This window comes from Globicephala melas, chromosome 15, assembly GCF_963455315.2.
Source record: "Globicephala melas chromosome 15, mGloMel1.2, whole genome shotgun sequence".
Taxonomy (NCBI): domain Eukaryota; kingdom Metazoa; phylum Chordata; class Mammalia; order Artiodactyla; family Delphinidae; genus Globicephala; species Globicephala melas.
The window spans coordinates 76336982-76356267 of record NC_083328.1 but is presented as its reverse complement, the minus strand read 5'-3'; the positions used below and the strand labels follow the sequence as shown (position 1 = coordinate 76356267).

Sequence of the window (19286 nt, the reverse complement as noted above, 5' to 3'; positions counted from 1 at the left end):
CCATGTCCATCTGGGGCCATTCACCCTGTGAGTGGGAAGGTGAGTAGAATGGCCTGTAAGTCCAGAACGATTTCTCTGGTACATCATTGATTTCACATCATGCAGTTGTGACATGATGCCACCAAACCTCATTCCGTATCCACAACAGCCCCTTGAAAATCAAATGAAGATGATGGATAACGTTTATTGAGCACTTACTATGTGCTGTCACTGTTTTAAGAGTTGCGTATGTAATAACTCATTTCCTTCTCGTGAGCCTATGACATAGGTAGGCGCTGTTTCCATTTTACACACGTAGAAGCATTTTTGGAGGGTCTGAGTGCCTGTCCGAGGTCGCCAGCCAGTGAGTTCAACAGCTGGGGCTTGAGCTTGGGTCTGCCAGCCCCCAGCCGCACCCCCCACCCCCCCCAAGTCCACACCCCTGGCCTCTACTGCTTTGACATCTCTTCTTCTGGTTTCCTGATGACAAAACCAGGGCCCAGAGGCTTGGGTGACTTTGCGAATGTCACGTGGTAACCAGAGGCCCAGGCTTGCAGGTCAGTATCCTGTCCTCTTGGAGATGCGGGCCCCAAGCTGAGGACGCCAGCACCAATGCGGCAATTCCGTGTGCGCGCGGACACGGCGGTGACCGGGGGACGCAGGGCGACATGAAAGGAACATGCTTGGCCTTGACAGGGGCCCAGCCCCGGCGCTCACTGGAGGCAGTTGAAAGGAAAGCTCCCGATAAAGAGACGCTTTATCACGCCCCTTGACAGGCTGCGCTTCCTCCCTGCTGCTACGTGAGCCTTAAACCTCTAACAAGCCCCTGGCGTGGAGCTCCGCCGCCTCCAGCTCCCACCGCGGGCTCCGGCGGCGGGGGAGGCCATTAGCGGTGGGGGTGGGCCCGGGGGTGGGTGGGTGCCAACCCTTTGAAACCATCCAGGGGGGGCCCACGCCGCCCTTATCTTGGCCTGTTGGTGTTTCCGGACCGGAAAAGGGAAGCGCAAAGAGGAAAGGCTTTCTCCTGCGACTTTTGTATTTGGCTCACATTAAGTGAGGCCGGGCCGGGGTTTTGTTGTTTGTTTTCCCACTTTTCAGCGCCAGGCTGATGGATGATTCTGGCGTTGCCGACGCCCGTTCTCTGGGGGCGGCACGCCACACGCCCGGCCACACTCACGCACACCTGCTCCCGGCAGCAGTGCAGTCTCCCCTGTGGCTTTTGGACAAGCCCGGGCTGTGCCAGGTCCGAGCAGGGTCCTCTAGCCACCCTCCCCGCCCCCCGGGTTAGCCCCACGGAGCTCTGGCGAGAGCGTGGCCCCTCCAGGGTGTGGAGGGTTGCGTATTCATTCACCCCCGGGCCCCGCAGCCAGCGGCCTTGTCTAGACAGGAAGATGTGTGTGATTGGATTGAAAGACCAGGCTCTAGCTCCTGGTGGGGTGAGAAGGAGCCTGGAGCATCGGGACCGGGGATACGGTCGCTCCAGAGGAGCCCAGGCTGGTGTAGCAGGGGTGCGTCGGGGGAGGTGGGATGGGGGGGCGGGAGACTGGAGGAGGGGCAGCAGGGAGATGAGGGGAGGCCGAGTGGAGAGGGGGGCCAGACTGCAGAGAGATCCTTATGGTTTTCACGGAGCGTGGGCTGGGGGCAAGTGTGTGTATGCTCTCCATCAGTGGGAGAAGAGAGAGAAATGGACAGACGGATACATGAGCGGATGTGCACGAGCACAGACGTATGTAGAGACCCGCGTGTACCCAGGGGTGTGGCCCTGCCAGTTTGTACTGGCTCGTGGGAACCGATTGTTAAAATTTCAGGAGTTCTGCTACATTTTCCTATCATCTACGCCCCTGAGGTTATTTACATCCATTGTCTCTGTACAGGGGAAATAGTCCGTATGGTCCGCCATTGTACATCTCTTTCCAAATCCGGTGACATTGCATTGGTAGACTGGAATCAGCTATGGTGGGAGTATTTACACCACGGAAATTGGCAAACATTACAAATTGAGCTTTTTCCCGTGGAGAACTGGTTGTTAAACACTTAGCCCGGAGACCCTGCAGTTGCACACACAGAACAAGGAAGACGGACAAACAGGCAAGCAAGCTGTCACTTTTGGTTTCAGGAAAATGCATCGAAGTTTTATACATTGGTGGATTTTCTTTTTCCACTTCCTTCTCTGCACAAAGGACCCCTCTGCTAGCACGCGGGCAGGGCAGTGGTACTTTTTCTTCTTGTAGCTTCTCGGCTCTTTGAGCAAAAGGTTTCCTGAGCCTCTCCTGTGTCTGGGCGCTGACCCAGGTAGTTTTTTAACAAGTCCCTTGATGATCGCCTGGCTCCCAACCCTGGCTCTGCTCTTCCCCTAGCACTGCCTGTGACAGACTTATGTGTCAGTCCGTGTTCTTCAAACTGGGGTTTCCTGGGGTTCCCTGGTCAATGAATTCTGTGGTACTTAGCATTTTAAAAAACATTTATAATTATTTTCTTGGCACCGGTATTTTATTTATTTATTTATTTTTGCTGTACGCGGGCCTCTCACTGTTGTAGCCTCTCCCGTTGCGGAGCACAGGCTTCGGACGCGCAGGCTCAGCGGCCATGGCTCACGGGCCCAGCTGCTCCGCGGCATCTTCCCGGACCGGGGCACGAACCCGTGTCCCCTGCATCGGCAGGCGGACTCTCAACCACTGCACCACCAGGGAAGCCCTTTATTGTGTATTTATGTGCACCTTTGATTGCTGACTGATGATCCTGGGTTCCTATTTGAGGTAGTGACATAAAGTTTATTTTATTTATTTATATTCTTTAAAATTTTAATTATGGAAGATTTCACACATACATAAAATTAGAGAGAATGGTGCAGTGAACCCGCTATATACCCATCACTCAACAACTATCAACATTTTGCCGGCATTGTTTATGGAAGATTTTTGAAGAGGGTTATTATTTATCCAAATATTTCTAGTAGCTTTAACTTGAATTTATTGATTTTTTAAACTTTTAAAATTGAGATATAGTTGATGTACAATATTATATAAGTTACAGGTGTACAACATAGTGATTCACAATTTTTAAAGTTTATACTCCACTCACAGTTATTATAAAATATTGGCTATATTCCCTGTGTTGTACAATAAATATATCCTTGTAGCTTATTTATTTTAATTTTTATTTATTTATTTATGGCTGTGTTGGCTCTTCGTTTCTGTGTAAGGGCTCTCTCTAGTTGTGGTGTGCGGAGCTCTCACTATTGTGGCCTCTCTTGTTACAGAGCACAGGCTCCAGACATGCAGGCTCAGTAATTGTGGCTCACGGGGCAGGCTGCTCCGCAGCATGTGGGATCTTCCCAGACCAGGGCTCGAACCCGTGTCCCCTGCATTGGCAGGCAGATTCTCAACCACTGCGTCACCAGGGAAGCCCTCTTATTTATTTTATACACAATAGTTTGTATAACTATTTATGGTATACATATAGTATACATTATATAAATATTTGTATTTATATATTATGCAAAAAATGTAAAATTATTTTAAAATAAGTTTCTGTAAGTAGAAATACAAGTTACCTTTTAAAGAGAAAGTTCAGTAACTAATGGTTCAGTAAAAGCTCAGGAACATGGCTAGAGAATGATCGAGGTTTGGGGACATTGTGTGGCCGCTTGTGGGTGTGCTGTCTCCCCCATTCTGAGTCAACAGGAGCAGAATATCATACCAGGGTCAGGAGAGTGAGCCCTGGAGCCCGACCTGCCTGCTTGGAACCCTGACTTCTCCCTTCCTGGCTGTGTGACTTTGAACAAATTGCCTAACCTCTCTGTGCCTCAATTTCCTCTTAAATAAAATAATAGTATCTGCCTCAGAAGGTTGCCATGAGGATTGAATGAGTTGGTAGATATTGGCACTTAGAACAATGCCCAATATTTAGCAAGCAATAATGCTCAATACATTATTAGCTGCTACTGTCGTTACTGTTATTATTATGATTAATTATAGCATCCCCCTTTTATACAGATTTTCCCTAGTGTGGCTTTTTTTTTTGTGAATAGAGAGTGCTCCACAAATATTTGTTGACTTGAATTTTAAATTTTTAGAAAGCTGCCAGGCCTGGCACCTTTCAACCAGGAAAAAGCAATTCGGAAACCAGACAGAAAGTAAGCAGCAATTTTATTTCTAGCGAGCACCGTCGTCACCCCTGCATGTGTCAGACAGCCTTTCTAGACACTCATTCCAATTATGCATAAGAGGGAGAGCAGACTGACTTGGGTGTCGTTGCCTGAAATGGTTCTGAGCAGTTGGATCTTTGACTCTTTGGGTATGACAGTTCCTTTCAGATTCACATTCAGTACTGGCTCTTAAGAGAAATCGTTTTTTATGAAGTCTTTTGTAAAGCAGACTTGTGCACCAATACATCTACTCTTTGAATCTTGAGTCTTTTTTTTTTTTATTTTCAACTGAAGCTCACCTAAGCATGGTCATCTTATTCCCATTGAGATGCAGTTGAGGGGACATGAACGTATGGAGGAAATGATGAGATGGGTGATGGGATGACGGGTCTTTCAGTTAGACTTAGGTTTAGTTGCATCTATCAGAAACCCAAAGTAACAGTTGCTTTAAACACCCAAAAGCTTATTTTCTTATGGAGAGAGTCTAGAGATGGGTCATCTGAAGTACTATGAAGTTATCAGGAATCCAGTCCCCTCCTCTCTTCCTGTCCCGCTCAGGGTCACCTAATAGTCCAAAATGATTGCTGGAGCCACTGCCATCACATCCATATTCCAAGCAGTATAATTCCAAGGAAGAAAGAAGACAGAGCAAAATGGGCCCACTCCCCATCTGGGTTAGCTTCCTCTCAGGAACCTTTCTGCAAGTCCTCTCCACACTTTTGCCTACATCTCGTTGACTCAAACCTAGTAACGTGGCTGTGTTCATCTACAAAGGGGCTAGGAAGTGTGGACTGTCAGCTGGACTCGTTGCCACCTAAGATAACTGGGATCCTGTTACTAAGGAAGGGAAAACGGGTAACAGATAGAGAGCAAGTGGGCTCTGCCACAACGGGTAACCTTGAAGAAAGATACTGTAACAGTTTTTATAATACAGTTTTAACGTTTTGAGAGCTGTGGTCCTTCATTTATTACCTGATCTTCCATAGCCTGTGGTCTAGAGAGGTGAATATTAAACTTGAAGATGTAGCAGGGTTTTAGGAGAGGTCCATGGAACATGCCAGCTGATGAGAGGGCAAGAAAGGTCTCCTATGAGGGATGGTCCCTGGGGACCTTTGGGATGCTCTTTTGAGGGCATGTCTGTACCCAAAAGTCAAAAACCTCCAGCCTTCCCTCCTGCTAGTCTGGTCTGTCTCAGTGCTGAGTTTCCAGTGCCTAGAACTCTGCGTGGCACATCATAGGCACTTTCTCTGTAGTCAGTAAAAGGGTACGTGAATCTGAGCCTTGGTTTCCTTATCTTGAAAATCCAGACGAGCGCACTGGCCCACTCGTCCTTCTGGCTTTCACAGGTGGAGCGTATTCTAAGGAGCCATGGAGGTGTCGGGCCAAGGGCCTTGAAAGTCAGTGCTTGCGAGACTAGGCAAAGTGTGGCTATTATTACTTTTTAATAAGTTGTTTTTCTTATAACAAAGGTTATAAGTGAAGGAGAAGAATGAGGTGTTCATTCCAACGAGGAAACAGACATTGAACAGGTTAAACCGTAAGTTGGGTCGTTTCAGATTGTGATGACGTGTGTCCAGGGGGAAGAGTGGGTAATAGGAGAGAATACCTGGAGAGGTGGTTTACTTTATATTGGCATTGTCAGGGGATTCCTCTCCAGGCATGGGTTCATTTAAGTTGATGTTTGAATGACAGTAAGCAGTCAGTCGGATGAGAACCAGAGACAGAGCCTTCCCTATAGAGCGAACAGCATGTGCAAAGGCCCTGAGGCAGGAGAGCTTGGGTGTCTGAGGACTGACAAGGAGGCCTGTGTGGCTGCCTGTAGTGGACGAGGGAAGGAGCAGTAGGAGTTAAAGCTGGAGAGAGAAGAAGGAATTGGATGATGCAGGACCTTGCGGGCCGTGGAATTTGAACTTTATTCTTTATGCACCGGGAAACCATTGGTGGGTTTTAAGTAGAGCAGTGATGTGATCTGATTTGCTTTAACAAGATCCCTCCGGCTGCTTGTACAGAAAGTATTTAGGATGGTGTGGGAGGAGGAGGGCACGAGAAAGGCAGGGAGATTATCAAGGGGGTGGGCGCAGTGGTCTGGTTAAGAGATGGTGTTGGGACCCAGGGAAGGTGGAAGAGAAGGTGCGAGATTGAAGGATGAGAGGTGCCCTTTGAAGACTCTGCCAATTGCACTTTCTGATGGACTGCGGATAGGGTTCCAGTACAGATCTTCTGCAGAAAAAGGCCCTTCCCCACAAATGTCAGTGTAATTGAAGAATGGTCCTAAGTGGGGTGATTCTGTCCCTCAGAGGGCGTTTGACAATGTCCAGAGACATTTCTGATCAACACAACTGGGTTGGGCGGGGGAGCAGTTTACTGGCATCTTGTGGGTAGAGAGCAGAGACCCTGCTAAACACCCTCCAGTGCACGGGACAGGCCCCCACAGAGCATGAGCTGGCCCCCAAATCAACCTTAGGCAACAGGGCTGAGGCTGAAAAATCCTGATTCACTAGTTTTGGTTTTGTTTTTTTACCCCACATCTTAAACAAATTGTGAGATAACGATAATCCCAGGTGTCACCATCCATCCAGAGAGGTACCCGATTCTTCACCCAAGGGATGCGTAGTCATTGTTGTGAGAACAGCTTTCAGTTTAGCGACCCTTCCCTGAGAGGCCCTCTGCTCAATGAGTGAATAAATGAATAAACGAATGAGTGAATGAGCGCGGAGCTGCCTCCAGAAAGAGGTGAGTCAGATCGGATCGGCCCACATGCTTCCATCATGTTATGAAAGCCGGCCCCGAGCGGCTCCGCACAAGAACGGGCTCCTTGTTCCTGGATGATGCGACTTGCCGCTCTGCCAAAGGGGCCCCGCCTCTCCCCAGGTCACCGGCAGAGGCCTGTCTCCGCGCTGTCTCGCCTGTGCACGGTACAAAAGTTATGCAGAACCCTCCAAAAACCCACCCTTTGAAACGAAAGAAATTGGATATTAAAATCCCAAAATAGCGTGCGGAAAGGTACACATCACGTCTGCCTTCTCCTTTTTTTCCCCTTTGTGGCAAAAGTGACTCAGAATTTTTGGTCTGGATCCAGAGAGACCTGCGTGGCCTTTGGGGTGGGGGGGGGGGAGGTGTGTCATTTGATTGGGAATAACTCACCTTTTGAAGGCCTTGACTGGCTCAGCTGGCTGTCTTGCATTTCACAAGTCCTGGCTTTTCCCTCTTCACCATCTCTGGGTTCTTTTTCAGCTTTTGGCCCAAGGGAAAGAGGAAGGGCCAAAGTTTATGCCTCGCCCAGATGACCCTGTCTTTGGTGGAACATTTATGTGAGGCTGAGCTGCAGTTTCTTTGGGATGTTTTATCCAAGTGTTCAGAGGGGCTGCTGTTGGAGCCGGCTGTGGGATTCTCATCCCAGCATCCTTGGGTGTTCACGCTGCCATGTTGGGTACCACTGGTCAGGGTCAGATAGGTGCACAAGGTTTTCATGAGCTGCCTTCAGTCCTCAATTGCTCCCTCCAGGGGGACTCAGTTTCTCCCCTCTTCCCTTCTTCTCCCAGAGACCAGGTCCCATGCAGACATCAGACGCTTTGTTCCTCAGTATCAGGTTGGGGCCCTGAGCGAGAGACTCGTGGAGAAATGTTTTTGAAACATAGTCTCTCCTGTTGTCTGGTCTTTGGGTGAACGCACAGGTGGCAGAGGGCATTGCCCGTGCCTCACCTTTCCTCACCACCTCCAAGAGGCTGCCGAGTCATTGTACTTTTGACTCAGTCTCTCCCTGTGTCCATTCCTAAATGCTGCTAGAGAAGAGATTGTACACTTCATTTTTCCAGCCTGAGCTTGTGTCCTCTTTGACTTCCAATGGAATTAGCCTGGTATAATATGTCTCTTTCACGGTGAGACACATTCCTGCAGACTGGCTCAAGTGGTAGTGAATTCATGCAGACTCCAAACATGGGGATTCTCTTCTAGACATGAATAAGCCTCCTTTCTCAGGGTCACTGGAGGATGAATCACTTGGCAGTATGCTGAGCCACATAGGAACCTGAAAATTAATCTGTTCATTCATTTACTCAGCAAATATTTATTGGACATCTGCTATATGCCAGGTACTATTCAAGGTGCTGGGACGTGGTGATGAATAAGCTTTCATTCTAGCAGGGGCTGGGGTGGGGAGGACAGACAGTCAGCAATGAGCAAATGTATAAGATAACGCTTCTCGAAGGAAATCAGCAGGAATGATGGCGCGACAGTGGGGAGCCTAGCCTCTGCTTTAGCCAGGCTGCTCAAAGAAGGCCCTGAATTTAGGCTACGACCTAAAGAATCAGGGGATTACCAGCCATGGGAAGACCTGAGGGAAGAGTGTTCTAGGCTGGGGGAGCGCAAGTGCAAAGGCCCTGTGGTAGGGGCAAACTCAGCCTGTTTAAGGAGCAGCAAGGGGGCCCGTGTGGCTGGACCAGGGTCGGGGAGATGAAGTTGGTGACGTGGGCAAGGGCCAGATCATGCAGGGTTTTGTAGACTGTGATGAGGCATTTGGATTTTCTAAATGCACCTGAAGAGTATCACACGTTAGAGCCGAAAGATAACCTTCAAGATGATTTCCTCCAAGAACTTAGACTAGAGGGAGGAATTTCATTGTCCAGAGTCACCAGCCATAGGTGAAAGAATGTTTGTGAAAGTTGATATTGATCGAACGCCTACAACCTGCTTTGTGTGTCACTCACTTGATCCTCCCAGCAACCCAGTGAGGGGACGTTGTCATTAGTCCCATATACAGATGAAGAAACTGAGGCCCGGAGAGGTAAACTAACTTCCCTACCACGACAGAGTCAGTGCCGTGCCAGGATGTAACCCCAGATGGTCTGGCTTCTCCAGGGTCCATGCTCTTAATCTCCGTGTTACATTGGTTCTACCCAAGGCATGGGACAGAGAGAAGATGTGAAAAGTATTCGTTTGGCTTCTTAAAGCAACAAAAAACCAAAACTCCTTCCAAAGGTCCACTCCGAGAAGGCTCGCATATTTCAGTCCAGCACTTCCAGACTCATCTCCTCTATGACTCAGTCACTCCTTGGCCTGGAGAGAGAGTTGGTCGGGATGGGGATGCTGGTGGGGAGCTGACATTTCTTTTTTTTCTTTTTTTTTCTGACATTTCTGTTGAGTGGACCCGAAGCAGGGGGCTGAGAGTACAGTGGGGCAGGTGGGACCGGAGAAGGGAAAGTTGGTGTCTCCAGGAGGGAGGGGGCAAAGTGATCCAGTTTCTTTGTTCAGAGACCCCTGGGGGGCGGTGCTGTGGGGAGAGTAGAATGCAGGACAGCACTGGGTCCTGAATCCCATTAGGCTAATGTGCCTGTCTCTGATCTCGCCACTCTGTTTTCTATGGCTTCCTTGGGGTTTCAAATGTGGACATGGTAATTGGAAACAAATTTAGCATGTTTCAGGCCATCAAGCCTCTCTCTTCAGTCATCGTGCTTGCTCTGCGGTAGATATGTCTGTTTTTAATTTCCAGTGATGTGAGAAATATAGAATGACTTGATTCTTAATTTAGAATACTGAGAGAGACTGACTTGTTTTGTTTTCGAGCCCGTGCAAAGTGTCTCATTCTCTTTTTATGGCTCGCCATGTGATTTTTAAAACGTGGCCCTGTGGAAGCGGGCAGGCGCAAGATAGGGGTAGGGGAGATTAAGAGGTACAAACTACTAGGTATAAAATAAACAAGCTACAGGGATATATTGTACAACACAGGGAACAGAGCCAATATTTTATAATAACTATAAATGGAAGACAACCTTTAAAAATTGTGAATCACTATGTTGTACACTTGAAACTTGAATATTATACATCAACTCTACCTCAAGTTAAATAAAAAATAAAATACAATAATAAAATAGAATGTGACGCTAGCAGAGAGGCGTCTGGTCACAGAGGTCTCCCTGCGAGGCTGAAGACATATCCGGCCAGCGGGATCCCCGCTTGGGTGAGAAAGCAGACGTGGGGCCCCTCTTCCATCACACCCTGGAGATGCTGTCACCTCTCCTTGGAGCAGGGGAGTCCCGGTGTCGGTTGTCTCACCAGCCGAGTCCTGTGCACGCTGAGCAGGACACAGTGTTCGCTGTGGGCCTGGAAGCTAGCTGCCGTGGGCAGCACGACCGCCCTTCGTCATGGCGGAGGGGAGGGTCTGGAGGGATGATAGCCACTCAGACCCCGCTGGTGGGGCTCCCCTCCCTCCTAGGGTCGCTCACGTGTTGAGCACCTGCGTGGTGTTCTAGGCACTGCACATGCCTCTGTGAGCCAGACAGGTAAGCTGCTGCTGCTCTAGTCAGGGAGGGACCGGAGAAGGGAAAAAAATCAAATAAATATATCACGCGACAGCAGGCTACGGTAAATGGCTGTTGCAGCATAAAGCAGGGTGGGTAGGTGAAGAGTGAGATGGGCGTTGGGGGCCGTGTTGGGATGAGTGGTCGGGGAAGGGCTCTCTGATACGGGGTCGTTTGGGGAGAGGTTTGAGCGACAAGGAGGATGAGCCCTGGGAGGATGCGGCATGAGTGCACCAAGCACAGGGAGCGCTTCGTGCTGAGACCCTGAGGCTGGAGCGTGCCTGGTGTGCGTGGCTTGTCTGAGGACAACGGGGCCGGTGTGGCTGCAGTGGAGGGAGCGGGGAGGGAGGGTTGGAGATGGAGGAGACGGTTCAGATCATATAGGATCTTCTGAGTCACGTTAAAGACATTGGCTTTTTGATCCGAAAAAGATGTTTGCTGTGGGCTTCCCAGGTGGCGCAGTGGTTGAGAGTCCGCCTGCCGATGCAGGGGACACGGGTTCGTGCCCCGGTCCGGGAGGATCCCACGTGCCGCGGAGCGGCTGGGCCCGTGAGCCATGGCCGCTGAGCCTGTGCATCCGGAGCCTGTGCTCCGCAACGGGAGAGGCCACAACAGTGAGAGGACCGCGTACCGCCAAAAAAAAAAAAAAAAAAAAAAGATGTTTGCTGTGGCGGGGTGGGTGGGAGCGGTGGTTGAGTAGAGGAGCAACAAGATCTAATGTACAGTCTTAAAGATCATTCTAGCTGCTGTGTGCAGAAGGTCATGTGGAGCGGGGAGGAGAAGAGGTGGGCAAGGATGGAAGCAGGGAGACCCTGGAAGGAGGTTACTGCAATGGTCCAGGCAAGAGATGATGGTAGCTCAGACCCTAGTGGTGGTAATCGGGCTTGCGAGAAGCAGATTCTCGCTGGATTTCAAACGCTGAGCCACCAAGACTTGCTGCTCCAGTGGATGTGGTGTGCGGTTTGCTTCTCTGTTGGTGTGGGCCCCATACCCTTAACTCGAAAGGACCCTGCTGGCACCTCAGCCTGCCTCTTCCTTTGCTGAAGGCCTCCACCTTGGACTCCTGCTCTTGACGTTTCTGTGGGTGGGTCCTGGGTCTTGACTTTTCTTACAGGATGGGATGGGACGTTGCACATGCATTTGTACCTTCATCCCTTTAGTTTACCTTCTTTGTGTCCCTTAAAAGAAATGTCAAGGTTTACAAAGAGAAAAGCAGACCGGGGGGGGGGTGTCTCTTTCTTTGAATGAATATTTTGGCTTTATTTTTGTGGTATACATTCATTTGAGTTGAATTTTAACCAATATATTGGGTTTAGGGGAGCTACAACCATGGAGTCATGGGACAACAGAGCTCCTTACTGGGAATGATCAAAGTCCAGTGGGCATTTTAAAACAAGACCTGGTTTCTTTTCTACTTTTATTTTGGGCACACACACACACACACACACACATACATACATCCCTTCTCCACCTTAAAAACACATATATTTGTTCTCACGGTTATGGTGTATTTTGGAGATTATTCTATATTGCTATATAAAAAGCTTCCTTAGGGTGCCCCATGTGGTTGCCCAGATTGTGCAGTGCACAACTCCAGGGGTTGCCATTCATGTTCACTGTCATGCTGGTCCCCAGCATACTCGTTCTTTTTTTTTTTTAATAACAGTATTATACTCTGTAATATCCCAATACTGATTTAACCAGTACTCTTTTCATGGGCCTTAGGTCGTTTCCAATATTTTGCTGTTTTAAAGAGCGCTGCATTGAATAACCTTGTCATTAGTTTTTCTCTGCACATCTGCCAGGGCATCCATGGGATAACCCACTTACCAGTAGTGGAATTACTACAGCAAAGGGAGTGTACATTTGTAATTTTGAAAAATAACTGCAAAATTGTCTATCACAGGTTTGGGTACACCCTGTTTCTGTGGGCTCTGCTCTTAGGTTTACATATTTCAACCAGGTCAGGTTTTACCTGGTTGGCACCCTTGTTCTGTCTTTTGCATCAGTCGCACATAGAGCAGATGAAGGAAATATTCCTCCTGGCATCAGAGCTGGGTTCAAATCCCTGCACTGCTGCTTGCTTGGTTGGGGACCTCATGTCTCTGAGCCTCCGTTTCCTCTTCTGTAAAAGGGCAGTTGAGTTGTTGATGGAACTTTAGGAGGATGGAAAGGGGACAGGCACGCCACAATTAATTGGACACCTAATTATGTCTTGCAATTATGAGAAATATAACAAAGAAGACTATTGCTGGGAGGCCCCGCCTTGTCCGGGGAGCAAGGAAAGACTTTTTTTGGGAAATAGTATTTGAGTCACATTCTGCGGTATGACTAGGAATTACCTAGGGCAGAGGTGGTGGAGACAGTGACTGGGGGATTGTTTCTGAAAGATCAGACACAGAGAACCCCTGGTAAGGGGGTCGGGGTGTGATGTGAGGTGGGGTCAGATTGCACATGGTGGTGTCGTCAGTGGGAGCTGGGAGTTCATAAAAGGTCATTCTGGCCACAGGGTAGAAAGTCGTGGGTGGGGACCGGAGGGGATGCAGGGAAACTCTTTAGGAGAGAAATAGTCGTAGTTTGGACTAGGGTGGAAGTGATGGATGTGGAAATGGTGATGGATTTGAGTGCACTGTAGGAAATCAAATTGACAGGACTCTGAGGTGGATCCGATATGGAGGTGAGGCGGAGGGAGTTATCATGAATTAGGGTTTTTAATGATGTTATTAATATGTGCCCATTAGATGGATATGTAATGCTGAGATAAGAGTAAAATCATGGAGTAGTTTTCCTGGTGTGTGTGTGTGTGTGCGTGCGTGTGTGTGTGTGTGTGTGTGTGTGTGTGTGTGTGTGTGTGAGAGAGAGAGAGAGAGAGAGTGAGATGGGAGTGGGCTTGGGGTAGCAGCTATGTTCTGCAATTTTTGCATCCAAAAGTAAAGGCAGAATTTGAGATCCACGTGTATTTGTAAAAAACTTTCTCCCTGCGTGCTGTGTGGCAGTTGGGAATTACAATAAAACATCCCCATGGGCTTTTCCCTTCTTTCACAATGTAATATTTGAGGACGATACCAATTTCCTAATATTCCAGATTCAACAAAAAAATGCTACTTAACATTGTTAAAGTTTGATTTTAGTAAAATTCAAAACAGTTTCCTTGGCCTGTTGCCATTTTGAAAATCAATCCCACGTTTCAGATTTGATGGCAGCCCCATCCATCTGAGAGTATTTAAAAACTCTGAACAGAGTTGATAGAAAAATTGTTTTCAAGGAAGTGTCATTTATGGGTTCTCATTGCAACATTATATAATGGGGAATGTTTGAACAACCTAAATGCCCAACTGTAGAGGTTAAGCTGTGAGTCCAAACATAGGATGGAAACAAGGGATGCAGGGCAGGGCAAAATTTAAGGTAGCACTCACTTTCAGGTACTCAGATAACATTTGCACAGCCCTGAGAGCCGGTGCCTCCTTAAACCATGTGCCCGGGGAACCTCACTTGCCTTGTGCCAGTCTAAGCCCAGGGAGATACTATGCAGTTATTTGAGATTGTCCCAGTGGACAACATTTAATGACAAAGGGCAATGGTCACATTATATTGTTAAGTGGAAACAATATCTGAAATAGAATCCCAGATATGTTTCTCGAAGTGCCTAGAAGAAGCGTCTGGAAGGATGTACACTAAAGTGCTTATTTATTTTGAGAGAGTATTTTCTCTATAATATATATATTTTTATATTGTCTATTTTTTCTGCAATGAATGATGAACCCTTATAACTTTTATAACAAGACGAAGGGAAAGCAAATATCCACATGTACCTGTGCCTCAGGACAGTTCAGTTGCTGCTAAGAGGGGGCAGAGCTTGAATTTGGGGCAGGCGTGGTTCTGATGCGCTTTCTCTGGGAAACGGGGGGTCTCTGAGATGTGGAGACCATTTCAAGTCTGGGTTCTTTTGGCTGAGCTGGTGGGATGGACCTGCCTGTCGTAATATATATAGTCCAGCATCTGGGAGCGTCAGGAGGCAGCTGCGACACCGGGGAAGCAAATCTGGCCACATCCCTGAGCTTCCACTCGATGGCTTTGGAGCTTAGGGTCATGAGCAAGTCACTTAACCCCGCTGAGCCTTGGCTTTCTCACCCAGAAAAGGGATCACCTTGCTTTTCCTTCCGTGTGTTGCTGTGCAGATTAAATCAGCTCTGACACCCCCTAGCTGTGCGGCAGGCCCTCATGATGTGCCCCAGAAGCACCCCTTCTTCCTGGAATCTTGTAGACTGCTTGGGAAATTTTCTGCGAAAAACAGAAGACTTTTGCTCTCACCCTGGCTGCAGGAGGTGGAGCCTCTTGTGCTTTGGAGGTTGGCTGACCTTGAGCTTCTAGGTTCCAATGGGTGGGCAGGCGGGAGTCTGCTATGGCTGGGAGGCCACCCTGCTTGCCATGCTCCTGAGATGACCTTATCTTTGAAGAAGCCTGGAAAGAGGCCTCGAGACCCAGGTCTTCCTAAAATGGGGGCAATGGGGCATTTGAGACCTTGAGGGCAGGTCGTGCCATCCCAAGGCATCAGGTTCTGTTTGCAAGACCCAAATCACTCAGTTTTTGGAGAGGCAAGTAAATAGCCATAGGGTCTTATCAAACCTCCGGAGAGCTGTCAAGCCTCCTCCAGAATGCACACGCTCTGGTCATCTTCTGCCACCTTCAGGGAAGGGGAGGGTGGGGATCGGAGGGGAAGTGTTTTTTTCACGCTAGATGGTTTGGTTTCTTCCCCCACCCCCCTCCTCCCAGCCCTCCACGTCAGGGGTTCTTCAGCTGCCCACAGAGATGAGGGAATGAGTGCCTGGGTTTCACCACACATCAGGATGTTTGGGGTTGTTTTTCACCTCGTGGGTATTTCACATTCATTCTTCACTTCTCCATTCAGTTCCGTCCTATCACCTCCGTGTTTTGATTTGCATCAGCCTCCGATGACAAGGAGAATTCTCGTTTCATGGGTACCTCCTGTGTGCTGGGCTTTGGGGCCCTATAAAGGTCATCTTCTTTAGCCTTCAAAGAGCCCTGGGCAGTGGGAAGTGATGTCCCTGTTTTATAGGAGCAAATGGAGGCTCAGAGAGGTGGAGTCACTGCTCTGAGGTCACACAGCTGCTGATAAGAAGCAGGGCCTGGACTGAGAGCTGGGTACGTCTGACCAAACGTGAAATCCTTTCTCCTTCCTGCTCTACCACGCCCTCTGACAGCAGAGACCTGTCTTACGTGGGAGGGGGCGCTCACGAGGGTGAGGTGGGTTCCATCTGCTCACATGGCATCAGCTAGTCCAGCTCAACTAGGGGCTGCTCAGCCCGGGACACACAAAGTTCCCGCTTAAAGAAGTGGGTTCTTCTCTTGAGGGGCAGCGTTGTTTGTCTTGGTTGCTGTTGCCTGTTTCTCTGGCTCCCTCCATCTCCCTTCCTCCTCCCCTGCCCCCGCCCCTTCTTGTTCAGCAGGAAGAGCACTCTTGATCTTATAATTTCGCACTTGCTCGTGTTTCCTTTGAGAACGTAATCTGCACTTTCTGAGCTGTAGTTGTAGATCAGAGAGCAGCTGTGAGTCTGTCAGACGCCAAGGGCACAGACAGCACGCTGGGAATGGACTTAGAGCCTGAAGGCCCGGAGTCCGCATCCTGGCCCTGCCCTGTACTAACAGTGTCCACTGGGGCAAGTTGCCAGGACTTTGCCAGCCTCAGTTTTCTCATCTATAAAATGGGCCCCTCCTACCTAGAATTGTTGTGATACATGTAAAACGTTGAGTGTGGTGCTTGGCCTGGGGACGGTGTACACTTAGCTGCTGCCCGGTTGTTGCTGGTGACCATTGATTCCACATGCTTATTGATCACACCGAACAAAACAAACACGCTTTCTCCTACCATGGACTTCCTGTTCAAGTGGAAAAGAGAGATACTAAGCAAATTAACAACTAACAAGAAAATTCCAGATGGTAACGAAGTAACTATTCCTGTGGTGTGTCAGTGAATGTTTAACATCTGCTTCTCTAGAAAAAGCCCCGATTTGTAGCATTTAGCACTTTTTGTGGTGTAAATATTCTCATCGTGGCTAATTTCAGGCTATCAAAGTAATGTCTAATGGCTCTTAAAATTCCTGAAAATTTAAGCAACTGCAAGGGTGGAATAGCTGGCTCCGGCACTGGGTGTATGTAACTAATGTGGTTTGGGAAAGACCTGAAGATCTGAGAGCTAAATGTACCAGTGGAAGAGTATGCCAGCAGAGAAGATGGCTGTGCAAAGGCCCTGAGGTCGGAGAGAGCTTGGTGTGCTCAGGGAACAGAAGGATGGCTGGTGCTGGCAGGAGCCTAATGGGGTGGAAGGGCTGGAAGACAGAGGCTGGGCTGTTGGAAGCCTCATAGACCATGGTACCAAGTTTGGATTTTATTCGCCGGCCACAGGAAGTCTTTGGAGGGTTGTAAGCAGGGGAACGTCTGGGTCTGCTTTGCATTTTTTAAAGATCAGAGGGCTATTCTGTTAAAGACCAGCAAGAGGTCAGTTAGGGAGCAGTGGTGGTCACTCCAGGGAGAGGCAGTAGCGGCTTGGACTAGTGTACCATCAGGGGAGGGGACTAGAGGTGGCTGGACTCCTTTGGGATGTGACGGATTTTATCCCCAGGTGTTCTCTGGCTGTTTACCCTGAGTACATGCAGCCTGCAATTTCTGCTCTTAGATCCCGGGAAGGAGGAAGGAACCTCAGACCATTAGGGTCACTCTCTATCCTACCTGCTCTCCTCCTTGATTCTGATGATACTGTGTTTACCACCTCCTGATAAATCCAGGACAGGAGGTGAGGAAAGATATGTATCTTGGGTCCAAATGCAAAGCAAGAACAACAAAAACAGAATCTGTCCTCGAAGCTGCCCTTCCTCCTTTGATTTTTCTCAAGAACAGTACCTGTTCTTCAGTTTGCATGGGGGAGAAAGATAACAGACTGACTTCACTTCCACCTTTGCCCCAGGGTGCCTCTCCGGTGTGTATCAGACGCTTATGTAAATGTTGTAGGTGTCAGCCTGGCAGGTTATGAAGAAGGTTGCCATCTGGCTCTGCTCCACCCTTAGCTCGCCTCTTGGTCCAGTGTTTAGAGGGGCACAAGAGAACACCATCTTTCTGGACCAGCATCGTCTGAAAGACCTTTTCTCGATGATGGAAACGTCCTGTATCTGTGCCGTTCATTATGGCACCAGCCATTTGTGGCCATTGAGCGCTTGGAAGGTGCGGCTCATGTGACTGAGAAACTGACCTTTCAATTAAATTTTTGTATTGCTTGCTATACTGGGCAGTGCAGTTCTAGACCATGTGTGATTATCTATTGCCCTGGAGCCTTTGGTTCTGGGCATTTGACTGGAGATCCTACTGAAATTTTGTAGAACTCTGTGGAAGGGTGGGGTCTCAGTGAGTTGTCACTTGTCATAACCCCGCTTCCGCCCTGTTTGCAGAGGAAGGAGCAGAGGCGCAGAAGGATTACATGATTTGCCCAGCATTTCTCAGCTGGGGAGTGGCAAGACAGGAACCCACCTTCTGACTCTTAGCTCAACATCCGTTTTTCTTTTCTTATGTATAATTTTCAAAACCAATGTTAAATTCCACAAGTTTCCAGGCAGCTCTTCTGCCTGTAACTTTGTGGATGAAGTTAATTCCTCTTTGATCACCTTCTCAACCTTGATCTCCTGCATCCCTAGAAGTGATCATGATGTGGTCAGTCTGGAGCGCATCCTTCCACACCTTTTCCTATTGCATTTACATGAGTATAAATGAATGGATCGAAACATTCAGCATTAAAAAAAATAAGTTGTATCCTGCTATCCATGTTTTTTTTTACGAATTGCTTTTCTTTTTTAATAGTATGTCTTAGATCTTCCGGGTGAAGTTCACGGATCTTTACCATACTGGTTTTTTAACTGTTGTAGTCTTTCATAGCCTGGACATGTATTACTCATAAGCCTGATGGATGAAACTAATTGTTCATTTTTCTCTTCGTGTTAGTAAACATTTTTGTGCATATCTCCTGCATGCACAGCATTTCATCTGGGGTCCATACTGAGAAGTGGATTTATTAGGTCATAGGGAATATGTATTTTTAATATTAATAACTGCTACTCCAAAAATAGTTATACCAGTTTATGTTCCTATCAGCTATGGGAGAGTGTCTGTGTCCTCACAGCCTCCAAAACACTTGATATGATCAAATATCTACACGGGTGCCCATCTAATGGGCAAAAAATGATATCTCATAGTTGTTTAATTTGTATTTTCCTGTTTACAAGGCAAGTTGAACATCTTTTCTATGCTTTTCTTTGTTTTTCTGTGAATTGCCTGTTCAAATCTCTTGTCCAATTTTCTGTTGAAAAATTCATTATTGATTCATTCAGCAGATACGTACTAGAATGCCTACTGTGTGCCAAGCATTATTCTAGATGCTAGGGATTCTGTGGCAAGTTAAATAAATAGACATCCCTGCCCTCAATGAGGTGATAGTCTAGTTGTAGAAGAAAGACCCAAGCAAAAGGAATTGAGAAAATATATAGTATATTTTATGGGATTAAAAAGAAGGGAAAGGAGCTAGGGACAGCCATGGGGGTAGGACTCGATTTTCAATAGGATGGCCAGGAATCTTGTCCTTCGCTTATTCACTTGTAGGCACTCTTTATGTATTGTATGCATTAATCCTTTGCATGTTATACATTACACATATTTTCTTCCAGTCTTTAATTTTCTATCAGTTTAGATGACGGTACTTTTGTCTTGCTCTTTCTTTTTTAAAATGATAAAATCTAACTTGTTAATTGGAATATAGTCATATAAAAACTGAAAGTTCCTTCTTTCTAGGCAACCCATTGTCA

At 47.9% G+C, this 19286-nt stretch overlaps 1 protein-coding gene across 4 annotated transcripts in view; it reads left to right on the top strand.

The window, feature by feature from the left end:
* The window catches only part of NFATC2 (nuclear factor of activated T cells 2), a 159392-nt gene that overhangs the window by 59112 nt on the left and 80994 nt on the right, over window positions 1-19286 (top strand). The window lies entirely within an intron of this gene.